General features: G+C 38.0%; 1 protein-coding gene across 6 annotated transcripts in view; it reads left to right on the top strand.

The window, feature by feature from the left end:
- Positions 1-18,453, top strand: part of LOC108655683 (uncharacterized) — an 84,522-nt gene that overhangs the window by 50,215 nt on the left and 15,854 nt on the right. The window lies entirely within an intron of this gene.

Here is an 18,453-nt window from a genome sequence, read left to right as displayed (position 1 = left end):
ACTTTTTACCTTACCAGACGCCCAGCCTCCGCCCACTGTTGTTGTTCTTCCTACGCCTCCACCTCCAGCTCCGCTGGCCCCTCCCGCTGCCGCTGCTGCAAGCCAGTTAAAGATTTATGCGCTCGTTAAGGGCAGTTTCATGTCAGTTTTTATGTGTCATGCGCTCGTCTCCAGCTACCCAAAAATCCCATACACAATGTCTAACAACAACTAGTTCTTTGCTCTGGTTCTTGTTGTTGTTGTTGTTCATGCAAAATTCAAAATGCTCATCATAAAATGACTAAAAAACACATGTTAAGCGCAATACAAACTTTAAAATGTTTGGCCGCCTCAAACTTCAAATTGAGCAATAAAAATATAAAAATGAATATGCCTCAAGCCATTGTTTACAATGCGAAAAGTCCAAGTCTCTGTTGACTTGCCACAAGATCATAAACTAGCGCTAAAATTATGTTTTTAAATAAATATTTAGTGGCATGTACTTGAGCTGTTTATTGCCTCTTAGTGCTGTTTATTGCAACCTTTCTTGGCTCAGAGCCTTAGATACCCTAAGCAAACCTCCAGTGGACGCCTTCTGGCTCTCATGACAATGCTAACAGCTAAGGGCATGGTTGACTTAGGCCCAGGCAGTTTTTCTCTCGAAGCTAAGCTAATTAGCTTGACAGAACGATAAAAGTTTCAAAGCTAATCTGAGCTGAGCTAATAGCTTATCTTACACAGCAACTAATCGAATACTGTTCAGAGTCACAACTGTCTGTAATGATGCAGGATTTTATCGATTTGATTGTCATCTCTTAAGCTATATCCTAATATGATTCATTCAAGGAATATTCTTTTAGCCAGATAAGTCTTTGACGAAATAAATCTTTTGGAATAGATATCCATCTGTCATATGTATATAGTCCTAATGCGCATAGTTTCATATAAACTTTCTAGTCCAATCACTCATACACTCTTACAAACGAGACAGAATCCCCAGAATCTAGAAACTCGTCCCCTATGATATATATCGGCAGTACTACATACTACTATACTATAGCACTCTACTCTACTCTAGAACTTACTTACATCACTATGACATTTATCTCAAAGATCCCATGCAAAAAGCTTCCCTTAATCCTAGATCAGCTTTAGTTAAAACTTTTCTTCCCAAAACTTCCTTCAGCCAGAGCATTCTCCGATATCTCCAACAAATTCAATCAGCATAGCTAAGCCAACAGCAGCTCAGTTCGCATAGATCATGTGTGTATTAGATGAACTAATTCAAGCTATATGATTGTCCTGCTCAAACTCTCCAAAGTTCCACTTCAATGCACAGCGAAGTTCAAGTGCAAGCTGAAATGCCCAGCATTAAATGGAGAAAAAGTGCCTTGGCTGCACATAAATAAGGCAACAAGAAGCAGAAATTAAGAGGACGGGAGTGAGTCAAGAGAGGGAGAGTGGATGTAGAGAAAAAACTGAAATAAATGGCGTGTATAAAAATGGGCAAAACGAAAACGTAAATAAGCAACAAAACATGCAGCAAAAGGTGCGAGTCGAATTTTTGGGCAATGGATGAATGGCCATGCGGTTGGGCGGCAGGTGAGGCATGAAGTGGGAAGGGTGGGGCGTGGGAGAGAGACGGATGGAAGTCTAGTTGGCAGAAGCCAAATGCCAAAAACTGTGTGCAAACATTTTATGGCACTTTCGGTTTATTTTGCTCTGCTGCTGCTGCTGCTGCTGCTGTTGCTGCCTCAAGTTGCAAGTTGCGCAGCGGCTCACTGCACACACACACACACACACACTATATATATGTATATATAAATGGCACTGCTCTGGCATAAGCAATAACTGTTGACAATCTTTGGCAACTTGGCCCAAAAGATTTTGTTACGTTTTCCCATTTTTTTATTTTATTTTTTGGTGTTGTGTGTTGCTACTGCCGCTGCTTGTGCTGTTGCTGCTTCTTATAGATGGCTTGGCTGCTGCTTCTTTTTCGCCTGCTTCCTCGTCATCACCACGCACCATCACCGGAAATCGATCTCATCATTTATGCAAAATGTGACGCAGTTAGTTGTGCAAAATGTATACATGTCTCTGCCTCGCTCACACATACACTACCCATCCCACTCTCTTACTCTCTGTGCGTGTGTGTGTGTGGCAACATTGTGTTGCCCCCTTTTTAAAACTGTAAGCAACAACAACCACTACAGCAAAGGCAACTTTATAACAACGTCAGATTTACACAAAACAGCGAACGCATATTCAATTTATTTGCATGACAACGAATACTGGATACCCTTACGATGCTATTCGAAAAAGAGGAGTTGTTCGTAAAAGCCAAACAAATTATATGAATTCTATAATATATATTCTTCGAATAATTGAAAATCCCTTTCAGCTAAAAGTGAATTTCCAACAGTAAAATTGCCTATTCACATAGATTCGCTGCATGTAAGATATACTCTACCCTCCTTTCCAGATATAATCCTGTATACTCTCAATGATAGCTGGAGTGAAAAACTTGCTTTACAAATTACATAAAAGAACCGAATAATATTTCCCGCAAAAGAAAGTGTAATTGAAGCCACGGCCAACTATGAAGTTTGCGTTCCTTAAATTATTTTTCTCTTTTCTTTTTCGTTTGGGCTGCGTATTTTATGGCAATGCCACATAATAGGCAACTCCTTGAGCTGCTGCTTTGCTTTATATGGCCAACTATATAGTCAGCTGAGGCAACTTGGCTGGAGCACTCAATGCAGAAGCAGAGCCTCGAGAAGTCGCTGTAAATTGAGATGAACCCTCAAGACATTAATTGGGATATCTAATATTTTATGTATTGAACACTAGTAAATGAACTAATAGAATTTATTTACTAATATTTATGAATTTAATAAGCTAAACTGAAGGAAATCTGTACTTTAATATCCCTTAGAATTTATAGTCCCTTCTTTGAGTCTAAGCAAATTTCTTCCCATTTCGAGACTCACATGATTTTGTATTCTCGTTAAGAGCAGCTGTATTCAGAAAATTTAAGGTTTTTATATATACGATATATATCGATACACATTTTATTTAATCGATAAAACTCTAATCGAGATCTCAACTTTCCCATTTTCCACAGCCATAATATAAAAGAACACCTCCATTTTAGCGTTCATTAAAAACCATTCTTTGTCTACATATCGATAAATATCGATACCCATTGTTTTATTTATTTGTCAAAACTATTTAAGACAACTCATTTACTCCTGCCTTAATATGCAAGCAAATATTCCCCTTCTGGCATCCGAGTCGCTAGGAAATGCTTATAGTTATGAAAATATGAATAAATAAATGAATACTCAGCCATCATTTATTTATACGCTTGAAACTGCGCAAACTTGAAGCCCGATATCTGGCACAGCTGCCAAATAAAATATGAGCTATGAAAGGCGAAAGCTGAAGGATATGAAATGCTTACTATAAAAAAAAAGTAAATAAATGCAAATACAGAGCATCAAAAGTTATACAAAACATACACATATTACAGATACACAAGCTATATACATATATAAATATGTGCGTGTGTGTGTGTGTGGCTATAAATCCTCTTCGCGAAATGAGGAAAATGTTAGTTGAAGACGCTCGCTCGCGATTCGCGTCGTCGCAAGGTGCGCGCTGCCTTTGACTTGTGGCAGCAGCCAACCACCACCGCCGCCTCCTCCTAGGCCACGCCCCCATGTTGGCAGCTACTTGCCGCTACTTTGGGTCTGTGCACTGTGCCAGTTGCCAAAAATTGCTAAAGAAGCGACGCGCTTAACCCACAGAGAGACAAACTGCACTTCCTCTTTCCCTATCTCCATCTTCAGCCGGAGCTCTGTCTCCGGCTCTGCCGCACCTCCTGCCTCTGGTATGCCACAATCTATGCCACATCATTGTCACTCGGTCACGCCCCACGAAATGAAACTTCAACTTGGGCTGCGGCTGCGGCTGCGGCTTCAGCTGTGGCTGCTTCTGCTTCTGCTTTTGCTTCTGCTGTTGCCAGCTTTTACTTTTTTAAATTCTATGCAAGATTTATTAAGAGTTAAAAGCTTTTATGTGTGTCGCTGTCAATTGCTGCCAGACACACACATGCATACACACACACGCTCTCTCCGACCAAGTAATTCAACCGATTTACATGCACTTTGCCGCACAACAAACTGTTTTAGCAACACTTTAATTAAAAGCAATATGCTGCTATGCATTGCGTATACGTAATATGCAAAGCATCGCCCATACGCAACGTTAGTGCCAGACCAAATAATTAGTTATTTTGGCTGGAGCTGCTTCTCTCCTTCTCCTTCTCCTTCTCCTTCTCTCTCTCTCTGTGTCCCAGTCGTGTGTGTCTCTGCATGATTGCTTTTGTATATTTTTCATTTTTGGCAACATTTTCCTGCATCTGTGGGCCAAAACATTTTGGGCCTAATTTTTTTGCTGCACTTTTATCACAAAGAAATTGCAAGCAGAAATCACATTTTCATCGCACAGCCTTTATAAAGTATCTTCGCCCTCTCGCTCTCTCGCCCTTTCTCGATGTGTGGTGGGTGTTGTTGCGGAAAACCCTCTATTGATTTATTGTCACTGTGAAAATTCTATTTAAATTAAATTTCCCTCCTTTTTTTTGCAGTTCTACTGTGGCAAATTGCGACAGCTTAATTACAATTTTATGCAAGACAATTGGAAATTCAATTAAATGTTTGCTCAGGTTTTTCAATTTTCCAAAATGACAACAATGCATTTGGCTTAGGCAAAGCAATGAAGGCAGTGCACAGAATTTATGTTGCCTCAGAAAATATTGTAATTACTCCGACTCTTATCCAAATGAACAAAATTTCTATGCCAGTGAGCCGAGGACTAAATTACTTTCTGATTCAACTGATTCGTAGTGCTGCCAGGGCTGAGAACAACGTTGTTGGCATTATCAAACAAATATTCAGCTCGTTCTCGAGCAAAAATAATTCAATTAAGTTAAAAGTAATAATGAAGATTGAAAGCCTTCTTTTTTTTTTTTTTTTGGTTCATCATAAAATTTTAAAGTTTTCTACAAAATATTTCGAGTCTTTTAATGAAATTCAAAAATATATTAAATGAAATCAACCTTTTCGAACGTTTTTCATACAAGAGTTCTGTGAATAATGTAATTTAACCTTCATTGAATAATCGAACAGTAATTGATAGTAATTAAGCGAATAACTAAAATCTTCTCAAATAAATGATATAAATTAATATAATTAATTATGTAAATTCAACCTAATCAGATTTTCCGCAATAAACACCTTAACATTAATTAAAGTAATTAATCTCTTATTACTTACACTTATGGCCATAGCTAACACCTTTGCTAATTGTATGATTTGGCATATTTTAAGATTCTCTATGCCCAGAATCACATTAAAGCTGGCAGTGTTGCCATATCAACGAAATAATTTGGCCAATGCTTGTAGGTGTGCGAGTGTGTGTGTGTGTGTGTGTGTAGGTGTGTGCTTTATTTTGAAGTGTTCGGTGAGTGCGTGTCTAACGGCGTGTAAACATTATTATGCGAGCAATGAGTAGCTCATTCTGAGCATTTGCGAGTTATTCAAATGATGGGCGCACGTTTTGGCTGGCGCCGCCGCCGTGAGTGCAACTGTTGCGGCCACTTAGCTGCGGCTTACATGCCCTTCACATAGTCATATATGCATGTGTGTGTGTGTGTGTGTGTGCAGATGTATATGCATAAAAAGTGCCTGCATGCTTGTATGCGCTTAACTTAAAATTTAAATAAATAAGTGCGACACGTGAATGTGCCGAGCTATACAAATTTTTGTCGCTGCAGTTGCGGCAAAACTTGCTGCAAACAACGTCACATACATACATACATACATATATATGCAATGTCATCAGTTTTAAGCTGAAACTTTTTTTGTTGCTTGCATAATTTTGTTGCCTACTTTGTAGCGTACGGCCCGTGAGACAATTGTGTGAGTTTGTATGCCGTCCTACTCAGCCAATCAGGTCAACTTCTTGCCTTTGCACTACACACACACACACAATTGGCTGTGCTTTGCACTCAACTCAAATGTCACACACAAACATAGATTGGCTTGCATAGATTATATATTGCCTTATTTGGGCTTTCTAACTGCTACTACTCAGGCAGTTTCTATATATGTTAGCCATTTGTTACTTTAATTACTTGATTACCTACTATATGCCGTAATAATCACTTGAGCAATTAAAATATGTAAGCCGTCTTAATGGATTTTACCATGAAAAGTCGTTCAAAAATACTTTCAGCTTGAAGCTTCAGTAATTAATATTAAATTTCTCTGAAATTAAATAAAATACTTTAAATATATTTTACATTGAGTTCTATAATAGAAGCATAATTACTTTATTATTACTCGCAATTAACTAATTAATTACTCAAGTAATTAATTACTTATCTATATGACGAATCGATAGCTTAGTTAATAGTTAAGAGACACCCAGATACTAAGGGATGATAGAATCTAAGCCTCAATCTGTACAGCGTACAGTAAAGTCAGTGTTGTCCAACACTCAATTCCATTTAACCTTAGCAACAAAAACAAAATGGCGTCACAAAAGCATTTAGCGGCACGTTAATTTTTAACATTTTGCTGATGTTGTTCATATTTTTTGCTCTGACTTTTATGACTTTTGCTTGCTTCTTTTTTTATAATTTTGCCTGCAATTAAATATTTAAATTGTTTTTTACGCCCGTTTAGTGAATGAAAAACGGGTATATCGGATGTTATACTATGGATTGCTAGGGGGTTTGTTGATCTTTTGAATACGCTCTCTCTACGAAATTATAGCTCACATAAAGCAGAAGGAACTTCAATTTTAAAAGACTAGGGATTCTAAGCTACGCTCAGATTCTTAGCGTAATCGAGCAGATACAAAAATCTTCTATAATTGACTCTCAAGTTGTTTTAGCCAAGTTCCCTTAAGGATTCAACTTCTTAAAAATCTCTCAATGAGCGAGTATTAATCAGTCGAGTTGAATTATTTACATTTCTGGTTCATGTTGTGGGTGTATGGAGTGCGTGTGTCTGTGTGAGTATCTTTGTGTGTGTGTCTGCTCACGCTTGCCTTAAGTGCGGTCAATTTTCAGTAATTTGCGTGCGGTTTTTATGTTTGGCTCGTTCAGAAAATGTTTTTAAATTATTCAGCGCTTTGAAAAATCGTCGCCTTTCGCTACTTGAGACAAATTTTCCAAGCCACAATAACGAAAAGTGGGCCAGTCTGTGTATATGTCTCTCTTGCTCACTCTCTCTGTTTATGTGTGCGCTCTACATTGGATGCAATGACCCGGACATTTAACACCTTTGATGTGTGTGTGTTGTGTGTTTGAATATATTTGTCAATTTGCGGCTGAATAATTGTTATATAAATTATTTAAATAAATTTGCAAAGCAGCCTCGTCAACCTGTCCGAAAATCGAGTGGCAGATGCTGATGAGCGAATGATGCAAGCAATCGTTGCCCATGACAACTGCCTAAACTAGCTAAGCACTCATTTGTTTATTCATTAACCTGTTCAATTATTAATTTAGTTTCAGCTACAGTTAAATAAATATTTGCACAACTTGCATACGAGATGTGATTTTGAATTCGAAATGCAATCAAGGGTCTAGCTTACTAAGAAGCCCTATCAAACTTACTTTGAGATATAAATATACATACATGTACATCTGTGTTGCAGTTTGACATCTCACTTTGCATGATTGCTTAATCACATTTTGAGTTAAATCTCAATTTGACTATTCACTTAGCCATAATTTCTATTTTAGAGTTGGAGATGGAGATCGAAGTAGGAATTGAAGTAGACACAGATACAGATACAAGATACAGATTACAGATAACAGATACAGATATACAATACAAGATAGCAGATAGCAGATACAGAGTACAGATACAGAATACAGATACGATACAGATACAGAGTATCAGAGACAGATTAACGAATACAGATACAGATACAGATACAGATACAGAATCAGATAGCTCAGATACAGATTACAGATACAGATACAAGATCAGATACGAGTACAGTAGACCAGATACAGATAACAGATACAGATACAGATACAGTATACAGATACATATACAGATACAGATCGATACAGATACAGATACAGATACATATATAAATAACAGATACAGAGTACAGATACAGATACAGATACAGTAGATCAGATACAGATACAGATACAGATACAGATACAGATACAATACAGATACAGATACGAGCAGTACAGATACAGATACAGATTAGATAACAGATACAGATACAGATACAGATACAGATACAGATACAGATACAGATACAGATACAGATACAGATACAGATACAGATACAGATACAGATACAGATACAGATACAGATACAGATACAGATACAGATACAGATACAGATACAGATACAGATACAGATACAGATACAGATACAGATACAGATACAGATACAGATACAGATACAGATACAGATACAGATACAGATACAGATACAGATACAGATACAGATACAGATACAGATACAGATACAGATACAGATACAGATACAGATACAGATACAGATACAGATACAGATACAGATCAGATACAGATACAGATACAGATACAGATACAGATCAGATACAGATACAGATACAGATACAGATACAGATACAGATACAGATACAGATACAGATACAGATACAGATACAGATACAGATACATACAGATACAGATACAGATACAGATACAGATACAGATACAGATACAGATACAGATACAGATACAGATACAGATACAGATACAGATACAGATACAGATACAGATACAGATACAGATACAAGATACAGATACAGATACAGATACAGATACAGATACAGATACAGATACAGATACAGATACAGATACAGATACAGATACAGATACAGATACAGATACAGATACAGATACAGATACAGATTACAGATACAGATACAGATACAGATACAGATACAGATACAACAGATACAGATACAGATACAGATACAGATACAGATACAGATACAGATACAGATACAGATACAGATACAGATACAGATACAGATACAGATACAGATACAGATACAGATACAGATACAGATACAGATACAGATACAGATACAGATACAGATACAGATACAGATACAGATACAGATACAGATACAGATACAGATACAGATACAGATACAGATACAGATACAGATACAGATACAGATACAGATACAGATACAGATACAGATACAGATACAGATACAGATACAGATACAGATACAGATACAGATACAGATACAGATACAGATACAGATACAGATACAGATACAGATACAGATACAGATACAGATACAGATACAGATACAGATACAGATACAGATACAGATACAGATACAGATACAGATACAGATACAGATACAGATACAGATACAGATACAGATACAGATACAGATACAGATACAGATACAGATACAGATACAGATACAGATACAGATACAGATACAGATACAGATACAGATACAGATACAGATACAGATACAGATACAGATACAGATACAGATACAGATACAGATACAGATACAGATACAGATACAGATACAGATACAGATACAGATACAGATACAGATACAGATATACAGATACAGATACAGATAGATACAGATACAGATACAGATACAGATACAGATACAGATACAGATACAGATACAGATACAGATACAGATACAGATACAGATACAGATACAGATACAGATACAGATACAGATACAGATACAGATACAGATACAGATACAGATACAGATACAGATACAAAGTTATGTATTACTTAATTAAATTATTCCCTATATTTCCACACCACATAAATTTGCTTTACACAATTTCAAGTTATAAAACATTAAGAAATATTGAGGCAATTAATTATAAAATCGTTTGGCATTGAAAGCGTATTTCGTGCAGTGCCAAAATGAATGACCATAAATTAATTAAAATGTCACAAGATAAATTTCAATAATGCACAAACAAATGTTTGCACACTACACTCTGATACATGCGTGCAGTCGATGCATTGAGTTGAGTAGCAAACTAGAGCATATAATGCCAAAATGAATGGAATTTATTAATTATTTAAGTCATATTGCCAAACGGCTTGGAATATTTAATTTCTGGATTATGAAGCTACTGCTGTAGTTTCTAAACAGATTGCAATATGGATACTCAGGTTATATTGATTTTGCCAAGAAATATGTAACAGAAAAATGTGAGAAAGTATTTAAGAGCAAACGAATATGGATAGATCGATTCCATTTGTCGCCTGTATTATAACCTATCCTCAGAGGTTAACAAAAACATTTTTTTTTTTCTTTTTCTAACCCCTTAATACTAAATAATTTGACATATTAAGCGAACATATGTAATATGGCGCTGATTTTCCTGTATTTATATTTTAGCCGAAGCGGAAACGGAAATGTCAGCCGCCATTTTGTGTGTGTCGCTGATGATAGTCTTCTTCTTGTTTTTTTCTCTCTCTCTCTCTTTTTTTTAAAGCAGGTTGCACTTTGATTAATTGTTTGATATATTTATGAAGCTGTTGACCAGGCGCTAATTGCCAGCATTAAGTGCACACCAGAGAGCGAGAGAGAGAGAGAGAGAGAGAGAGAGAGAGAGAGATAGGGAGAATATGAGAAGGAGAAACAGCGAGTGGAAACTGTTGCATTTGGGGCAGCTCTTAACGGCATTCAATTAATTAAAATTTAATATTTATTAAGCTGTCAAATTGTGAAAAATTGCGCAATTATGTTAATTTATTAAGAGAGCGAGAGAGTTGAGACAGAGATAGACAGACACACACACACACACACACACACACACACACACACAGACACAGCGACAACAATTGACAGATGTAGCTGAATTTTTGACGTCCTTGGGGAGAGGCAGTGCCTCTCTAATCCACTCAATGGCTGCACTGAGAGAAAAGCCGAGTTGCTTATGATTTATAAGTGAACTTTCAATCAAATCTAATTTTTTCTTTTATAGAAATTTATTGTTCAAACCAAGTTTTTAAATCAAATCTAAAAACGAATTTGAAAAATATTATATTATATTGAATTATTTTTTTTAATATATAAATTATAATATACATATATAGGATATATGTAGATAATGGGGCTTGCTGTGCCTTCTGCTGCCTGTGACATTTTCATTTCTTGATCTGGCAATTCTTCACCTTAAACTTAGTGGCAGCTCTGTTAACTTGGCTGTTAAGAGCATAGTTATGTTAAGAAAATTAGTTTCACTGTTACAACCAAATTTTGCAGCTTTTTATCTCCACTTGTCAATATCTATTGAATCATAATAACAAAAAATATCCTAAACAATGCACCAAAAAGAAACTTCTCTGATAGATGGGACTTACGAGTGTTTTACTTTAACAAAAATTTGTTGCTAAGATCAACTCATACATGTAAGTTCACAATTTTAATTTAAATTGTAGTTTAAATTAAGCAAGCATGAATTTGTTTTCAGTGCATCTCTCTCCATATATTACTCTCTCTCTCTCTCTCTCTCTCTCTCTCTCACACTTTCGTTCTCTGTCTGTCTCTAGCTCTGTTGCGTCACAATGGGGTCGCTCTTGTCAGTCAATTTGTTGCCCGCTGCCAATCCCCGTGGACATTTTGCGCTGTCGGCTGATTGCGTAATGTGCACACACACACACACATTTATACATATATATATGTATATAGAGAGAGAAGCAAGCACATTATGTGATTTAGTAAATGTAACCAAAATGTTGCCCTCCGTCTGCATAAATGAACAATTTATGAAACATTTAAGTGGTATTTCTGGCCAGAATGTCCCAACGGAATGCAGCTGCAGCAAGAGCTTCCGTTGAAATCGTATTAGTTTTAAGCATTGGCAAACATTATGAAGTCATCAAGTTGTGTCATTGTTATTGTAATCGTATGCATTTATTACTTATTATTCATATTAAATTGACAACTAATACTGACCTCAACGACCTCCAACCTCGTCCGTCCGTCACCTCATGACATATTCAATTTGTGTATGTGAGTGTTTTGATATCGAACATGAATATATTATGGGCAGTCGCTGTTGTTGCCTGCAATGAAATATGCATCATATGTACAAGTATTTTGTATGGATTACTTGCTATGCAATCCCAACACCCGGTCATCCCCGCGACACCCCTTTGCTAGATCTTGCTTGGCCAAGCCAATGACAACTGCTGCTGCAGCAGTGCAAGCGCAGGCTGTCACACATGGCATATGCGTGTTGACTTTAACTGCCTTCCAACTGTCACTAGCAATGTCCTTAAATCACACACACACACACTCTCTCTCTCTCTCTCTCTCTGGCGGGCTTGCTGTCTGAGCTTGTTATTAGCTTGTTTGATATTTTCTTTTGCAATTCTCTTAAGCATCTGCATCTGGATCTGTGTCTGCATCAGCATTGCTCTGCATCTATTGCCAGCTTATATAAATTCCATAGATTATATCGAGAGCGACAGGAAAGAGAACAGCGAGAGAAAAAATACAACATAGTAAAAACCGATATTCTGTCTCAACATTGTAACGGCTCAATTGTATTGACATTTGACTAAGACTTGAGCAGCATTGAAAGTCCGTCAGAAAGGTAAGGAAAAGCTGAAACAGATCTTTGCCAGTAACATAACCGAGTCTGCGGAAGAAAAGAGTCGAGTATGCTATCAAACGTATTCATATACAAATATGCATGTAATTCTCTGATTTATCCTTAAGGTAGGCCACACAATCTTCAGTCTTTGGCTCGCACAAGGCCTAGGAGTCATCATAAAGTCCAACATGCTCATAAGCCATATTGGAGCATTTCAAAAATTCTTATTTCAAAAACTATTAACATACATAACTCATTAAACATATCGATAAGCTTAACATCGATATACCAAACTAGTGAAGCTAGAGAAAATTAATTGAGGTCAAGCTATCGGCGCAGAGTAGTAAATGGAAATGGCAAGTTAAAATTAAATCAAGTTCTTTACCGATAAGTTGATCAACTCATTTAAATGAAGATCTTCAAAATGAAAAATTAAGTGGCTTTTGGAATTAATGACAAGCGTAGAGCACTACAAAATGCACAGTCAAGGGCTTTGCTGGTTGCCTGTCCTGTTCATACCTGTCTCTCTATCTACTCGTCTCTCTTTGGGCAAGATTTAAAAAAATGTAAAAAGTTAAAGGCAAAGAAAGGATGTAAATGTGAATGTTAAAGAGTGCAAACGCAGCAGCTGCAAGAGAAAGCGACCGACAGAGATAGCTAGAGGAGTGAAAGAGGCAGAGCTAGGGAATAAGATGCGTCACTTTTAATTTGTTTGCCATGTTAACCCAGAAGGATGCAAGAAGGCGTGGAGTCGAAGAGCCTTTGCCCTACAGCGACAATGTTGTCTGTTGCTGTTGCTGTTGCTCTTGCTATTGCTGCTGCTGCTGCTGCTGTTGCTGTTGCTGTCGCAGCTAGAAACTTGTCGAGCACTTGTCAAGGGCTCGTCCTTTTCTCGTCCTTGCCGCTTGCCGTCGAGTGTTGCAATTAGCAAATAAAATAAGCAGCTAGCTGCGTGGCTATTTCCAATGCAAAATGCAAGAATGCTTGAGCAGCAGCAGCAGCAGCAGCAGCAACAACAATATTGATGCTGGCACTGCTGCTGCTACTGCTGCTGCTGCTTGAGCTTGGGAATGTTGACAGCAACAATGGCCCAGTTAATTGCTAACAAACACGGTGACAGTGCCTCGCAGCTGCACTCAGGTACAGTCACGTCCCATGCAAATTAGTTGCCCAGGTAACCTTGTTAGACGGCAGCAGAAGCAGCAGCAGCAGCAGCATCTACTGCGACAGCAACAACGCTGTTGCTGCCACTCAAGCACTCAGTTACTTGGCTACTGGGCCACTCATACATGACAGTCCGTGGGCTTTAGCCTAACCTAGTGAGGGCTGTGCGAAAATTGCCAAGAAATAACAAATTTCCATTTGATTAACAATTTCGTTGTTCCTCTATTGGAGGAAAAGAATCGAAATAACAAAACAAAACAAAAATCAATCAATTAAATTGCCCAGCATATCTGGCTGTGAAAAGCACATAGAGAAGCAAAGCGAGGAAAGCGTAACATCCAAAGTAAACATGCACACTTTGAGAAAGTAAAGGCAGAAGTTAAGAAGAAAAGCAATCGAGGAACAGAGGAGCAAAACTAGAAAATGAAAAACAAAACTAGTTCTTCGACTCGAACTCCAGTTAATCTGGCGACCATTCCTGGTATTACTCGTCTACATCTAAATATGTTAGAATGACCAGAACGAAGAAAGATAGAGGTATGCATGGAAAGTGAAATAGTACGAGAAAAGAGAAGTTCTGCAAAAGAGAATCGAAGTGACAAATAAGGATAGCATAACGGAGCTTAAACATGTCTAAATAGTTTAATTAAAGTCTACTTTGGCAGATTATCTATGCTACTTTGAATGTTTATTACTAATATGCTCAAATAATAAAGGTATTCTATCGATCTTTATCGATAGAAACCTACACCTAATACACAAACTTGAGCTACGCAAGCTCAATTTCAAATCTCTTCAGATTATAAGAGTCTTCGGGGCACTGGCAACTGCATTTGTTTTTAGTCAGTCGGAAATTGTGATTTGGTGCTCAACGTTTGTAACTCTATTAAACAGATGCTTTCACAATGCAACGAAATCCACTTTCTGCATTTCTGTGGGCGGGACTAGGGAAATTCGCTCTTGCATAACGAAAATTTGTAAAATTTCATCAAGTTGCTCTCGGGTGCAGCTGCAGCTGCAACTGCATCTGCCAGATGATGAGCCACCAGGCAGACGGTGAGGCTGATGGACGGGCAGACGGGCAAGAGAAAAACAGACTGCAGGGTTGGTAAAGAGAAAAGATAACACAAAGTTCGAGCAAATATTAGAGTAAGCCCCATGAATTTTGGGGCGGCTATACAAACAGCCGCAACAACAACAGGCGAAAAACATGCGAATCTCTCGATATGGCAACTAGAAAATTTAAGAGCTCTTACAGTCTGTCAGGCTATTATTTTCATACCCAGCGCATACCCTGTATGCCCGCAACCAAATCGAACGGGTTGCATAGCAAATGGAGTCTGCTATTCCTTAGAAGAATATGCAAATATTTAATGTGTGAATGTAGATAAGTCGCGTTGGTCAATTTTGACCAAAGTAGAGTACCTTAGTTTTACTAATGATTTTGTTCCTCGGCTTAGTTCTATATTATGTAATTTATCAATAAGATTTTATTACCACTATTTCAACATATATGTGAATTATCATATGAAGCAAACATTTTTGGATCATATAATAACAATATAGTAATCAATATCATTTTACACATTTAGTAGGTTTCTTTATAAATATCGATCGACCATCAGCGCATTTGATTTCTTAATCATTATCTATAAGCATTTATAATATACATTCTTTCATCGTACATAATCTAAATGTATTATTTTTAATGATTTTCAGTTCGTTTTTAAGTGTTTTATCGATCGATAAATATTTATCGCTAGCTCTATGGAGCTCAATCTTATTTAGTTATTGATATTTTCTCCATAAATGTGCTTCTATGTTATCAAAAGCACTATATGTATTTTATTAAACCTGTCTTCTATCGTTCAGTAATTTCTCGATATGGTTCAAAATAGACTATAAAAAATGCTCATATTTATTATTATCTTGCTTATTGATCATATTCAATATCTTGCATATATTATAAACCGATTACTATTAAGAAATAATGCGTTTCTCACAAAGGTAGTTATCGGTCAACCTTGCAATTATCGATCAGTGCCAACGAACAATGCTTTTACCATATTTGAGCGGGTTTCTTTCAAATGCCTCAAATAAAGAATAGATCCATTGAATATATATATAAATGAATCGATAAATTTATTAAGCAACTAAATATTAATCGCTTTGCTTGCATAGTCAATACATTGGAGCTTATATGGCATAGAGCTCACGCGTCGAGCCTCCCACTCTCAGCCTTGCCTATCACCTGCAGGGTATTCCTCACGCTTCTTCCGTTCTTTCGTATTGCAACATTCTCAATAGTTTGGTTTGTTGTTTTGCATGCTACGTTTCGTGTATGTGTGTGTGTGCGTGCGCGTGTATGTGTGTTGCATGGGCAACGGGCCGCACTGACACTGGCACGCTGCCTGCAACCAAATGTGGCCACTTCCACTTACGCAGATTACAATCTGTTTTTATTGCATACCTGACCCCTGACCCCTCGAAAGCAGCCACTGTGGGTTTAAGTGCAGGCGGTTTCTCCATTTTGCCAGCTTCTTTGCCAGCCAGCTGAAAAATATGTTTAATCATATTGTAGGCACACACACACACACACACACACACAGCGGGTATGTGTGTAAGTGTGCATTATTCATTCCTTTTAATGACGCTGGCGAGACGACGCTGCGTATACGCAACGTGGCCAAATTATGTCCAACTATTGATGAGCGTATTAAGTGCCCAGCTCTCTGGCTTTGAGAATTCTTCAAATGGAATTCATGTAATGGACATCAGCCATTAACATATTTCCATTTAATCAGCTAACCGACAGCCGTAAGGCTTTCACATGATGAAGCCAGCTGCCAGGTGCCAGGTGCCAGGTGTTGCTGCTCTTGCTGCTATCTATTAGGCATGCGAAGTGCCTACTGAGAGATACATCACACTTTAAGTTGCTTTTGTCGCATGTACATATAGTCATATTAAATGACATGCTCTTCTTTTATATATATATAGAGTGGATATATAGGGAGACAGAAAATGAGCTAGACAAAATCTTCTAGATAGGATTGATCAGAGAGAATCAGATCAGAGAGTCAAGTCTCTGATCTCATGCCCCTGAAGTGTGTAATCATGCCCTTTCTTACACACTCAGCGATAAGATAAGATATGTAATAGCCCAATGCTGAGCCTTACACACTCAGCAATAGATACATTAGATTTAAGGGTTGAAATTATGCATGAGTCTGGGTACATAAACCCAGGCTCAGATCAATACAAAACTAAACACCATCAAAGTCAAGTGTATTCGTTCATATACCACATACCAAACTAACCTGCTTCAGTTCAGTTGACTCTTTCACGTTTGCCCCGATTATCTTTAGCTCTAAGCACACTCAAGCTTAGTTTTTCGCGCTATTCAAACTACCTACTCTATATCTATGCATCAGGTACGATGAAATACCCCAAATGCTAGTCCAAATATGTATTGCGATTGCTCTTAATTATGGAACAGTTGTTGTGCCTCGCTGTTTGCTGAAAAGTGGAATGCATATTTGATTTTGGCTAAATGTTTATGCCAACAGCAAGCACACAGCATCCGCTCCATTTTCCCGATCCCCTTTCTGCCTCGCACTCTCGCTGACGCTCTGCTGTGTTTCTCCTTTTCGCTTTGCTGGCAAATTGGAAATGCAAACACTTTGAAAATGTCATTAAAATGGCGCGACAAAAGTCATCAGTAATGCAACCGACGGCGTCAACCACTTGCTAACCACTTGCGCGACATTTGATTTGACACTTGAATAGCTATTTGAAACGGCTATTCACAGGCCACGCCCCCTGCACTGAGACCCCACTGAACCAATAGAAGCCCGTGATATACATGAATATATATAGAGAGAGAGAGAGCGAGAGAGAGCGAGCGAGAGATTCGCGTTTTCAATTCAATTGCACAATTTGAAAAGTGTTTAGGCAGTTGATTGAAATATATGTATGCGTGTGCCCGTGTCCGCGTGTGTGTGTGTGTGTGTGTGTGTGTGTGTATCCTGTTAGCAATTTAGTTTGGCTTATGCCATCGATTGCCGTTGCTGCAGCTGTTCCAGTTGCCTTGCTCGCTGCTGCCTCGTTGCTGACTTTTTGCATTTGCTCCACAAACGCCAAAGCCGAAATTGCAATCACATCACTTAAAGTTGCACCGCCCGCCGAGAAGGACGCATCATCACCAGCAGCTGCAGCCCATGCCGTCCCCTTTTAAAGTTGCTAATTGGACTGGCCAATTTGTTGCTGTCAAGCAATTAGCAAATGGTCACGCCCATCGGCCTTTAAAGATTTTTGTTTTGTTTTTGCCATCGCATAAGCCGCTGCAATTTGAGGGTGGACCAAAACGCAAAGCTACGGCACACACAGCTCGAAGGCATTTGTTGACACGGGTATGTATTAGTGGGTGTGTGTGCAGCTGTGTGTGCGAGTATGCATGTGTGTGTCTGTGTGTGTATGTGTGTGAGTGTGAATCTTGGACGTAACTTAGTTTGATTGACTGAACATAAGTGGTATAAAAGAAGTGTGTGGATTTATCGATACATGTATATCGATAATTGTGTTTTACTAAGCCTTTAAATCTTTTAGGCTGAATGATCAACTGACGGAC

Source organism: Drosophila navojoa, chromosome X (assembly GCF_054131105.1).
Source record: "Drosophila navojoa isolate 15081-1374.11 chromosome X, UAZ_NAV_1.0, whole genome shotgun sequence".
Taxonomy (NCBI): domain Eukaryota; kingdom Metazoa; phylum Arthropoda; class Insecta; order Diptera; family Drosophilidae; genus Drosophila; species Drosophila navojoa.
The sequence above is the reverse complement of the archived record's forward strand: the minus strand, read 5'-3'. Positions and strand labels throughout refer to the sequence as shown.